General features: G+C 37.4%; 1 pseudogene; it reads right to left on the bottom strand.

The window, feature by feature from the left end:
* Positions 1-839: 839 nt before the first annotated feature.
* Positions 840-11,706, bottom strand: LOC147006148 (ribosomal protein eL22-like 1 pseudogene; annotated as a pseudogene).
* Positions 11,707-11,906: the final 200 nt, after the last annotated feature.

Below are 11,906 nucleotides of genomic sequence, written 5' to 3'. Positions count from 1 at the left end.
ATCATCCCCCTTCCCACTCCTTCTATGATGATGCTCCCCCAATTACCCACCCACCCATTCCTGCCTCCCAACGTGGTATTCCTGTACTTGAGGGCATCCAGCCTTCACAGAACCAAGGGTCTCTCTTCCCATTGATGCGTAACAAGGTCATCCTCTGATGTATATTTGGCTGGAGCCATGGGTTCCTCCATGTGTACTCTTTGACTGGTGGTTTAGTCCCTGGGAGCTCTAGGGTATCTGGTTGGTTGATATTATTGTTCTTCCTATGGGGTTGCAAAACACTTCAGCTCTTTCAGTCCTTTCTCTATCTCCTCCACTGGGGACCCCATGCTCAGTCCAATGGTTGGCTGTAAGCATCTGCCTCTGTACTTGTCAGGCTCTGGTAGAACCTCTTAGGAGACAGTTATATAAAGTTTTCTAGGTTTGGTATCTATATATGGGATGGATCCCCAGGTGCAGCAGTCTCTGGATGGCCTTTCCATCAGTTTCTGCTCCATACTTTGTCTCCATATTTCCTCCTGTAAGTATTTTGTTCCCCTTTCTAAGGAGGACTGAAGCATCCACACTTTAGTCTTTTTATACACATGAGATTAACTTTACATGAACCCTATATGAACTGATACTATTTATCGCCATTTTACACACATAAAGATAGGGTCACAGAAGAGAAGCAATAAATGTACTTACATATTCTTTTAAAAAATAAAACAACACACAAAAAAATATAAATTTAAAGTACAGAGTTTTCTCTGAGACTTGTGGTAACCTAACTGTAATATCTTTTTTTATAGAGAGCAAAATTAATTTTATTTGCTCGTAAAGTCCGATTTCAAGTTTCTTTAGCCTACTTCCATTTTATTAAAAGCAAAGGTCAATTCGTCCTTAGACTCTGAAACATCTTCATCTTGACTATCTGGAAAATAACTAAGTTCATAAGTCTCCTTGTCAGATACAACCACAGGAAGCCAATCATGGAGATTATTCTTCTTAAGGTATATTTTGGTAAGATACTTCAAATACCTTTGGAGAACTATTTCACAGAGACAACTGTAGTTTTATTCTTCAGGTGTTCAGATGAACATTTCCAAGATTTCCAGTTTTTCCACCGACTTCAACCTTCTCCCATGGAAACTGTTCAAATTTTCCAAAATCAAAACTTCCATCTACTACTGGATGAGTAATGTCCAAATGAAACCTCCAGGACAGCTGCTGCTCAGCATGGCACCACAGAATAACTGTAACATCTTATAAAATCAAATTAAAAACAACAGATCACATTGCACTCCATGCCTGCAATGGCACATAATGTGCTTAACTATCTCAAAAGATAAGAAAAGGAATATGGTGGTTTAAATATGCCTGGTCCATGGGAGGTGACACTATTGGGAGGTGTGACCTTGTTAGAATAGGTGTAGTCATGGAGAAAGTGTGTCACTGTGGGGAGTAGGCTTTGAGAACCTGGTCCTTACTACCTTTGAAAGACAGAACCAGTCTTCTCTTGGTAGCCTTCAGATCAAGATGTAGAACTCTGAGCTCCTTCTCCAGCACTATGTTGGCCTGGATGCTGCCATACTTCTATTACGGTGGTCATAGACTGAACTGAGTCTGTAGGTCAGCCCCAATTAGATATTGTCATTTTTAAGAGTTGCTTTGGTCATGGTGTCTCTTCATTGCAATAAAGCTCAAACAAAGTCAGGAAGAATAGAGCAGACACACTGGACCACAACAAGAATGAAAAGCAGCAAGGGAAACTCCAATTCGGTATCACCATTTCCAATGTCAAAGCATGTTTCAGCTCTCAAACTCCTTTCAGTTTTGTTGTTTGTAACACAAATTTGTCCCTTGGGCTGGTTGTGAAACTTATTTGTGTCAGTTATTCCAGGACTTTGGCATCTTGAACATCCTGGGATCTCTATTGGAATCTAGATTTCACCTTGCAACATCATGCAATGGCCTCTGTGGATGTCCATGAAAGGATAGCGTGAAACATTCCACAGCAGATTTCCCTAGATGTGAAAGGATATTCTCCAAAGCCCTTTCTTATACTCTCACCTATAAGTGAGAACCACTTGGATGATCCACTAATTTCTTTTGCTTGTTGGGCCTAGAACATAGACCCCTTGTTCAAATACATTTTCATTAGTTACCTGTTATAATGGCTTTCTTCTCTCCTTAAGCTTTTCTTTAATTGTTTCCGACAAGCTGGAATTTTAGACGTGTATGGTTGACCCTTTTATTTTTAGAATTTAGCTTCAGTCTATTCTTTAAACTTTTTATCTTCCTGAACACCTGGCTTAGCTTTATTATACTTTCTGGTGTTCCTTTTCTCTTCCAACTACACAGTTTGTATTTTTCCTTGCTCAGCTTGCTCCTTTTCATTATGGATTTGGACAGAAGTGGCCACTAATAGGCAAATAATGCACCACTCAATACTTAATTTTCTTGAAATCCCCTTTGCCAAGACCACTAGGGCTCAGGATTTTTATTTTTAATTAATTATTTAATTTATATTTGAAAAAGGGCAGAAAGCAGCCTCATCCTTCACCAAAATATCACAAAAATGGTCTCTAGGCCACTAACTAATATTCTTCTCCCCTAAAACTTCCTAAGCCATACCATTATAACCTGTATCATTCTCAGCAGCACCATTTTTCTTGTTCCTACTAGATTAGCAGTCCACAGTCCCAAAGTCCATATTCTGTCATATTCAGTGTATGCAATAATCCCAAATATGTAGACACTAATTCTAGTGAAGGTTTGATTTTTCTAGCAGTCTGAGAGCAAGGAGGCTACAGCAAAAGTTTCATCTTTTATGTCATTATATAGATTTTCAACAGAAGTGATGGTATTGATTAGATTTGGATTAAAGATTTAGATTAAAGGTGTGTCTCCCTACTTCTAACTAAGCAAAAATCCTTCAGAGTTGTGCCCACAATATTTGAGTTTTAGTTAATTCCCAATATAGTCAAGTGGACAACCAAGAATAGCTATCAAATTTATAAAGAAATTGAGAAATTTCTAAAATAATACAATTTTAAACAAAATTATCTAACTTTAATAGTTTTAATACTACAGCTCTCCTGTATAAAATCACACAGACCAGATACATAAATTTATGCATAATGTTATAAAATTCTCTGGACTAATTAAGTAAACTAATTAAGTAGAAAATATAATGTTTTCACAAATCTCTAAATTCAAGTTAATTAAATTATTAAACCTATCACATTTAAATATGCAGCTCCTATTGGAATGCCTTCTAGTTCTTAAACATTCACAAGCCAACCTTAGTACAAAAGAAAAATAAAAGCAAAAAGTATTTAAAATCAATTGCATTAAGTCACTGACTTCTTATGGCACCATGGGTTAGTACCGAGAGAGAGCTTCCTCCTTATCAATGGGTAATGGGAGAGGGTATAGGGATACTGGATATGTGAAGTTGGGACTAGGAGGAGATGGGGGAATTAGGATCAGGATGTCAAGCAAATTAATAAACTAATAGGGAAAATAGAAAATAAAATGAATCAACTGCATTGATTCTTACATAATTTTAATATTTTCATTACAACTTCACTATATAATATCATACTAGAATTATTGAAAACCCATGTCCATAAATCAGTGAAATAGAGGAAAGTACCCAGAAATAGGGAAATAAATTTACTTTATTGAATTTCAAATAAAAACCAGTTGATTAAAGAACATAGCAAGTAGGGAAAGCAGCCACAGAAATGTTTGCATGATAGAGCTAGTTTTACTCAATTTTCAGAACTAAAGACATAAAATCCACTAGTACTATAATTGTAAGCTCCAGGGTATAGAAAAGCAATTGGAAATAGAGTCAAGCAAATTAATTCTGAGACCTACAAAACTTCAACTAAGAAATTATCTAACTCTTTCTAAATGTTTTCTAAATGGGAAAGAACTTCATTCCACTCTTTTCTACTCACATCTAACTGTAGTCTAGCCATGATTAATGAGTGGGTATCATGCAATCAAGTCAATCCATTCAATCACCAAGGAAGAAACTTGAACTAAAACAATAATTTCAGGAACTCAGGAACAAGTTTTATAAAGTCAAATCAATAAATTTCATAAAAAATAGTTAAGCTATTTGCCAAATACATTAAAATAATTACCAAAAATACAAAGGAAAACAGAATAAAACCCCTATTATCCTTAATATGACCACATGTGAACATATTTATTGTACATAAAACTTCCAGATTTTAAAAATAAAAGCTTCTCTAGACAAAATGCTATGGTAATATAATGAAAAGGAAATTTGAACATCTCACCATAATATAGTTTCATTTTATTTGAAATTTCCAAATTTGATAAAAATACTTTTTAAAAATCAAATAGAGTCCAGACAACCGGCCACCTTCCTGGTCAGAGCACAGATTCCCCCCCACCTGAGAGGCTTCTGCCTCAGGTTCCACGGGAGCCAGCTTGGTTCTGGGACTCCTCTGAGGGCAGTCTGCACAGGTGACAGTGTGGAATACAGAGGCCTGCAGTCTCTGGGATGGGCAAGAGCCACAGAGCCTCTGAGGCAGTGTCATTTTCGGCTCCAGACAACCAGCCACCTTCCTGGTCAGGCTTCTGCCTCAGGTTCCACGGGAGACACCCTGGTTCTGTGACTCCATGGAAAGTAGTCTACACAGGTGAGAGTGTGGACTACTAAAACAACGGCTTCTGTGACAGGCCAAAGCAACACAGCTCTTGGGAAAGATCCTGTTTTGGGCCTTCATCTTCTGCCAGGAGGAGGTCCAAACACCAGATAACTGTGCACCTTCCCTGAAAGAGGAGATCTTGCCTAAAGAGACTGCTCTGACCACTGAAACTCAGAGGAGAGAGCTAGTCTCCCAGGTCTGCTCATAGAGGGTATCAAAATCACCAGAGGAACAATCTCTAAACAGAGACAACTATAACAACTAACTCCAGAGATTACCAGATGGTGAAAGGTAAATGTAAGAATCTTACTAACAGAAACCAAGACCACTCACCATCATCAGAACCCAGCACTCCAACTTCACCCAGTCCAGGGCACCCCAACACACCTGAAAAGCTAGACCTAGATTTAAAAGCATATCTCACGATGATAGTAGAGGACATCAAGAAGGACTTAAATAACTCACTTAAAGAAATACAGGAGAACACTGATAAACAAGTAGAAGACATTAAAGAGGAAACACAAAAATCCCTTAAAGAACTGTAGGAAAACATAACCAAACAGGTAGAAGACATTAAAGAGGAAACACAAAAATCCCTGAAAGAATTGCAGGAAAACACAACCAAACAGGTGATGGAATTGAATAAAACCATCCAAGAACTAAAAAGGGAAGTAGACACAATAAAGAAAACCCAAAGTGAGGCAACGCTGGAGATAGAAACCCTAGGAAAGAAATCTGGAACCATAGATGCGAGCATCAGCAACAGAATACAAGAGATGGAAGAGAGAATCTCAGGTGCAGAAGATTCCATAGAGAACATCGGCACAACAATCAAAGAAAATGGAAAATGCAAAAAGATCCTAATTCAAAGCATCCAGGAAATCCAGGAGACAATGAGAAGACCAAACCTACGGATAATAGGAGTGGATGAGAATGAAGATTTTCAACTCAAAGGACCAGCAAACATCTTCAACAAAATTATTGAAGAAAACTTCCCAAATCTAAAGAAAGAGATGCCCATAAACATACAAGAGCCTACAGAACTCCAAATAGACTGGACCAGAAAAGAAAATCCTCACGACACATAATCATCAGAACAACAAATGCACTAAAAAAAAGATAGAATACTAAAAGCAGTAAGGGAAAAAGGTCAAGTAACATATAAAGGCAAGCCCATCAGAATTACACCAGATTTTTCACCAGAGATTATGAAAGCAGAAGAGCCTGGACAGATGTTATACAGACATTAAGAAAACACAAATTCCAGCCCAGGCTACTATACCCAGCCAAACTCTCAATTACCATAGATGGAGAAACCAAAGTATTCCACGACAAAACCAAATTCACCCATTATCTCTCCATGAATCAGGCCCTTCAAAGGATAATAACAGAAAAAAACCAATACAAGGACAGGAACCACACCCTAGAAAAAACAAGAAGGTAATCCCTCAACAAACCTAAAAGAAGACAGCCATAAGAACAGAATGCCAACTTTAACAACAAAAATAACAGGAAGCAACAATTACTTTTCCTTAATATCTCTTAATATCAATGGACTCAACTCCCCAATAAAAAGACATAGACTAACAAACTGGCTACACAAACAAGACCCAATATTTTGCTGCTTACAAGAAACTCATCTCAGAGAAAAAGATAGACACTATCTCAGAATGAAAGGCTGGAAAAAATTTTCCAAGCAAATGATATGAAGAAACAAGCTGGAGAAGCCATTTTAATATCTAACAAAATCAACTTCCAACTCAAAATAATCAAAAAAGACAAGGAGGGGCACTTCATACTCATCAAGGGTAAAATCCTCCAAGAGGAACTCTCAATTCTGAATATATATGCTCCAAATACAAGGGCAGCCACATTCATTAAAAAAACTTTAGTAAAGCTCAAAACACACATTGCACTTCACACAATAATAGTGGGAGACTTCAACACACCACTTTCATCAATGGACAGATCATGGAAACAGAAACTAAACAGGTACACAGTGAAACTAACAGAAGTGATGAAACAAATGGACTTAACAGATATCTACAGAACATTTTATCCTAAAACAAAAGGATATACCATCTTCTCAGCACCCCATGGTACCTTCTCCAAAATTGACCACATATTTGGTCACAAAACAAGCCTCAACATAAACAAAAATATTGAAATTGTCCCATGCATCCTATCAGATCACCACGGACTAAGGCTGATATTCAATAATAAAATAACTAATAGAAAGCCAACATTCCCATGGAAACTGAACAACACTCTTCTCAATGATAACTTCGTCAAGAAAGGAATAAAGAAAGAAATTAAAGACTTTTTGGAGTTTAATGAAAATGAAGCCATAACACACCCTAACTTAGGGACACAATGAAAGCATTCCTAAGAGGAAAACTCATAGCTCTGAGTGCCTACAAAAAGAAACTAGAGAGAGCACACATTAGCAGCTTGACAACACACCTAAAAGCTCTAGAACAAAAGGAAGAAAATTCGCCCAAGAGGAGTAGAAGGCATGAAATAATCAAACTCATGGGCAAAATCAACCAAGTGGAAACAAGAAGAACTATTCCAAGAATCAACCAATCAAGGAGATGGTTCTTTGAGAAAATCAACAAGATAGATAAACCCTTAGTCAGACTCACTAGAGGGCACAGGGAAAGCATCCTAATTAACAAAATCAGAAATGAAAATGAAACATAACAACAGATCCTGAAGAAATCCCAAACACCATCAGATCCTTCTACAAAAGGCTATACTCAACAAAACTGGAAAACCTGGATGAAATGGACAAGTTTTTAGACAGATACCAGGTACCAAAGCTAAATCAAGATCAGGTTAATGATCTAAACAGTCCTATATCCCCTAAAGAAATAGAAGGAGTCCTTAATAGTCTCCCAACCAAAAAAAAGCCCAGGACCAGATGGGTTTAGTGCAGAGTTCTATCAGACCTTCAAAGAAGACCTAATTACAGTTCTTCACAAACAATTCCACAAAATAGAAACGGAAGGTACTCTACCCAACTCATTCTATGAAGCCACAATTACTCTGATACCTAAACCACAAAAAGACCCAACAAAGATAGAGAACTTCAGACCAATTTCCCTTATGAACATAGATGCAAAAATCCTCAATAAAGTTCTTGCTAACCGAATCCAAGAACACATCAAAACAATCATCCATCCTGACCAAGTAGGTTTCATCCCAGGGATGCAGAGATGGTTCAATATACGGAAATCCATCAAAGTAATCCAGTATATAAACAAACTCAAAGACAAAAACCACATGATCATCTCATTAGATGCTGAGAAAGCATTTGACAAAATCCAACATTCATTCATGATAAAAGTCTTGGAAAGATCAGGAATTCAAGGCCCATACCTAAACATGATACAAGCAATCTACAGCATACCAGTAGCCAACATCAAAGTAAATGGTGAGAAGCTGAAAGCAATCCCACTAAAATCAGGGACTAGTCAAGGCTGTCCACTCTTGCCCTACCTATTCAACATTGTACTTGAAGTCCTAGCCAGAGCAATTAGACAACAAAAGGAGATCAAGGGGATACAAATTGGAAAAGAAGAAGTCAAAATATCACTTTTTGCAGATGATATGATATTATACATAAGTGACCCTAAAAATTCCACCAGAGAACTCCTAAGCCTGATAAACAGCTTCGGTGAAGTAGCTGGATATAAAATAAACTCAAACAATTCAATGGTCTTTCTGTACACAAAGGATAAACAGGCTGAGAAAGAAATTAGGGAAACAACACCCTTCTCAATAGTCACAAATAATATAAAATACCTTGGTGTGACTCTAACTAAGGAAGTGAAAGATCTGTATTATAAGAACTTCAAGTCTCTGAAGAAAGAAATTAAAGAAGATCTCAGAAGATGGAAAGATCTCCCATGTTCACGGATTGGCAGGATCAACATTGTAAAAATGGCTATCTTGCCAAAAGCAATCTACAGATTCAATGCAATCCCCATCAAAATTCCCACTCGATTCTTCAAGAAATAGAAAGGGCAATCAGCAGATTCATCTGGAATAACAAAAAACATAGGATAGCAAAAACTCTTCTCAAGGATAAAAGAAACTCTGGTGGAATCACCATGCCGGACCTAAAGTTGTACTACAGAACAATTGTGATAAAAACTGCATGGTATTGGTATAGTGTCAGACAAGTACACCAATGGAACAAAATTGAAGACCCAGAGATGAACCCACACACCTATGGTCACTTGATCTTTGACAAGGGAGCTAAAACCATCCAGTGGATAAAAGGCAGCATTTTCAACAAATGGTGCTGGCACAGATGGCTGTTATCATGTAGAAAAATGCCAATTGATCCATTTCTATCTCCTTGTACTAAGGTCAAATCTAAGTGGATTAAGGAACTCCACATAAAACCAGAGACACTGAAACTTATAGAGGACTAAGTAGAGAAAAGCCTCGAAGATATGGGTACATGGGAAAAATTCCTGAAGAGAACAGCAATGGCTTGTGCTGTAAGATCCAGAATCGATAAATGGGACCTCATAAAATCGCAAAGCTTCTGCAAAGCAAAAGACACCGTCAATAAAACAAAAAGGCCAGCAACAGATTGGGAAAGGATCTTTACCGAATCCCAAATCGGATAGGGGACTAATATCCAATATATATAAAGAACTCAAGAAGGTGGACTCCAGAAAATCAAATAACCCCATTAAGAAATGGGCCTCAGAGCTGAACAAAGAATTCTCACCTGAGGAATACCGAATGGCAGAGAAGCACCTGAAAAAATACTCAACATTCTTAATCATCAGGGAAATGCAAATCAAAACAACCCTGAGAGTCCACTTCACTGCAGTCAGAATGGCTAAGATCAAAAATACAGGTGACAGCAGATGCTGGCAAGGATGTGGAGAAAGAGGAACACTCCTCCATTGTTGGTGGGATTGCAAGCTTGTACAACCACTCTGGAAATCAGTCTGGTGGTTCCTTAGAAAATTGGACATAGTACTACCGGAGGTTCCTGCAGTACCTCTTCTGGGCATGTATCCAGATGATGTCCCAACCGGTAAGAAGGACACATGCTCCACTATGTTCATAGCAGCCTTATTTATAATAGCCAGAAGCTGGAAAGAACCCAGATGCCCCTCAACAGAGGAATGGATACAGAAAATGTGGTACATTTACACAATGGAGTACTATTCAGCTATTAAAAAGAATGAATTTATGAAATTCCTAGGCAAATGGATGGGCCTGGAGGGCATCATCCTGAGTGAGGTAACATATTCACAAAGGAACTCACACAATATGTACTCACTGATAAGTGGATATTAGCCCAGAAACTTAGGATACCCAAGATATAAGATACAATTTGCTAAACGCATGAAATTCAAGAAGAACGAAGACCAAAGTGTGGACACTTTGCCCCTTCTTAGAAATGGGAACAAAACACCCATGGAAGGAGTTACCAAGACAAAATTTGGAGCTCTGATGAAAGGATGGACCATCTAGTGATTGCCCTATGCAGGGATCCATCCCATAATCAGCTTCCAAACGCTGACACCATTGCATACACCAGCAAGATTTTGCTGAAAGGACCCAGATATAGCTGTCTCTTGTGAGACTATGCCGGGGCCTATCAAACACAGAAGTGGATGATCACAGTCAGCCAGTGGATGGATCACAGGGCTCCCAATGGAGGAGCTGGAGAAATTACCCAAGGAGCTAAAGGGACCTGCAACCCTATAGGTGGTACAACATTATGAACTATCCAGTACCCCGGAGCTCTTGACTCTAGCTGCATTTGTATCAAAAGATGGCCTAGTTGGCCATCACTGGAAAAAGAGGCCCATTGGACACACAAACTTTATATGCCCCAGTACAGGGGAATGCCAGTGTCAAAAAAAAAAAAAATGGGAATGGGTGGGTAGGGAAATGGGGGAGAGGGGGGAGGGTATGGGGGTCTTTTGGGATAGCATTGGAAATGTAAACGAGGAAAATACCTAATAAAAAATAATTTAAAAAAATTATGACATATGTACATACATAACATAAAAAATCAAATAGAAGGAATATCAAACACAATTTTTCTGATATCAATATAACAACTATAATTATATTTATAAAACTTTTGTGGCCTTTAAGACTCATGGATGAGAGCCTTGAACCATTAAATAATTTTTTTTCAACTCTTAATGACTCTCCCAAAGAAGAGAAAACAACAACAACAACAACAACACACACACACACAAATAGTGTATCTCCTTAAGATAATGGTATGAAAAGCATTATGGTAATAATATTAAAATTCTGGACAAGGGTACTGAGGACTTGTTTGTTTTCAGAAGGCTGTAAATTATTACGTTCATAGCATCAGCATTTCTCTCTCTCTCTCTCTCTCTCTCTCTCTCTATCTATCTATCTCTCTCTCTCTATCTCTATCTCTCTCTCTGTGTGTCTCTAGAGTGTGTGTGTGTGTGTGTGTGTGTGTGTGTGTGTGTAGCTCAAAAATATTAAATGGATGGCCTAAGATGTGAAAAAATTCTAACACTGCCTTAGGCTTAGAAAAATCTATAAATGTCTGAATTCAAACCAAAGAAAGTAACAGGAGACCTGTCATGTTCCAAAATCTGCATGAACTCAGATGATAAACTGTCAAACAGAGAACAGAAAGTATAAAAAGTTATGCTTAAAATAATACAACAATAAAATGCATATGAACCTAAACTTTTTTATTTCAATATCAACATGCAGTAGACTAAAATGCAGAAGAGTCTGGAATCTGGTTATGAATATGCCTTGTGATGAATGTCATAAGAGTTATAACTAATGTACACCTGGCTGTTGTACACATGAAACATCTAATTATTTTAATGCTTACAAATACCTTTCCAACTTTGGTTTTGACATCTGGTTTTCACTAATTAATAAAACATCATTGAAAGAATAATGAATGCTAATTAATGATTAACAACAAAATTATTTTAATACCATAGTTCACATCAAATCCATTTTTCCCATAGTGATTATAAAAGTCCATGTTTTTCTCTCTCTTATTCCATTTAGATATTGATTTCTTATTCCTACAGAAACCATGTCCTAGAATTCTGAAGAAAATAAACTACCCAATGTTATCTACTAAAAATTAAAATATAAGTTTTATCATATATTTTAAAATACCATATATTTAAAATATATTTCAGCGGGACCTGAGACTGCATTAGTTAGGGAAGCAGAAAC

The sequence above is a fragment of the Mus caroli genome, unplaced genomic scaffold (assembly GCF_978045245.1).
Source record: "Mus caroli unplaced genomic scaffold, Mus_caroli_1 scaffold_1, whole genome shotgun sequence".
Lineage (NCBI taxonomy): Eukaryota > Metazoa > Chordata > Mammalia > Rodentia > Muridae > Mus > Mus caroli.
This window is presented reverse-complemented; position numbering and strand designations above follow the sequence as displayed.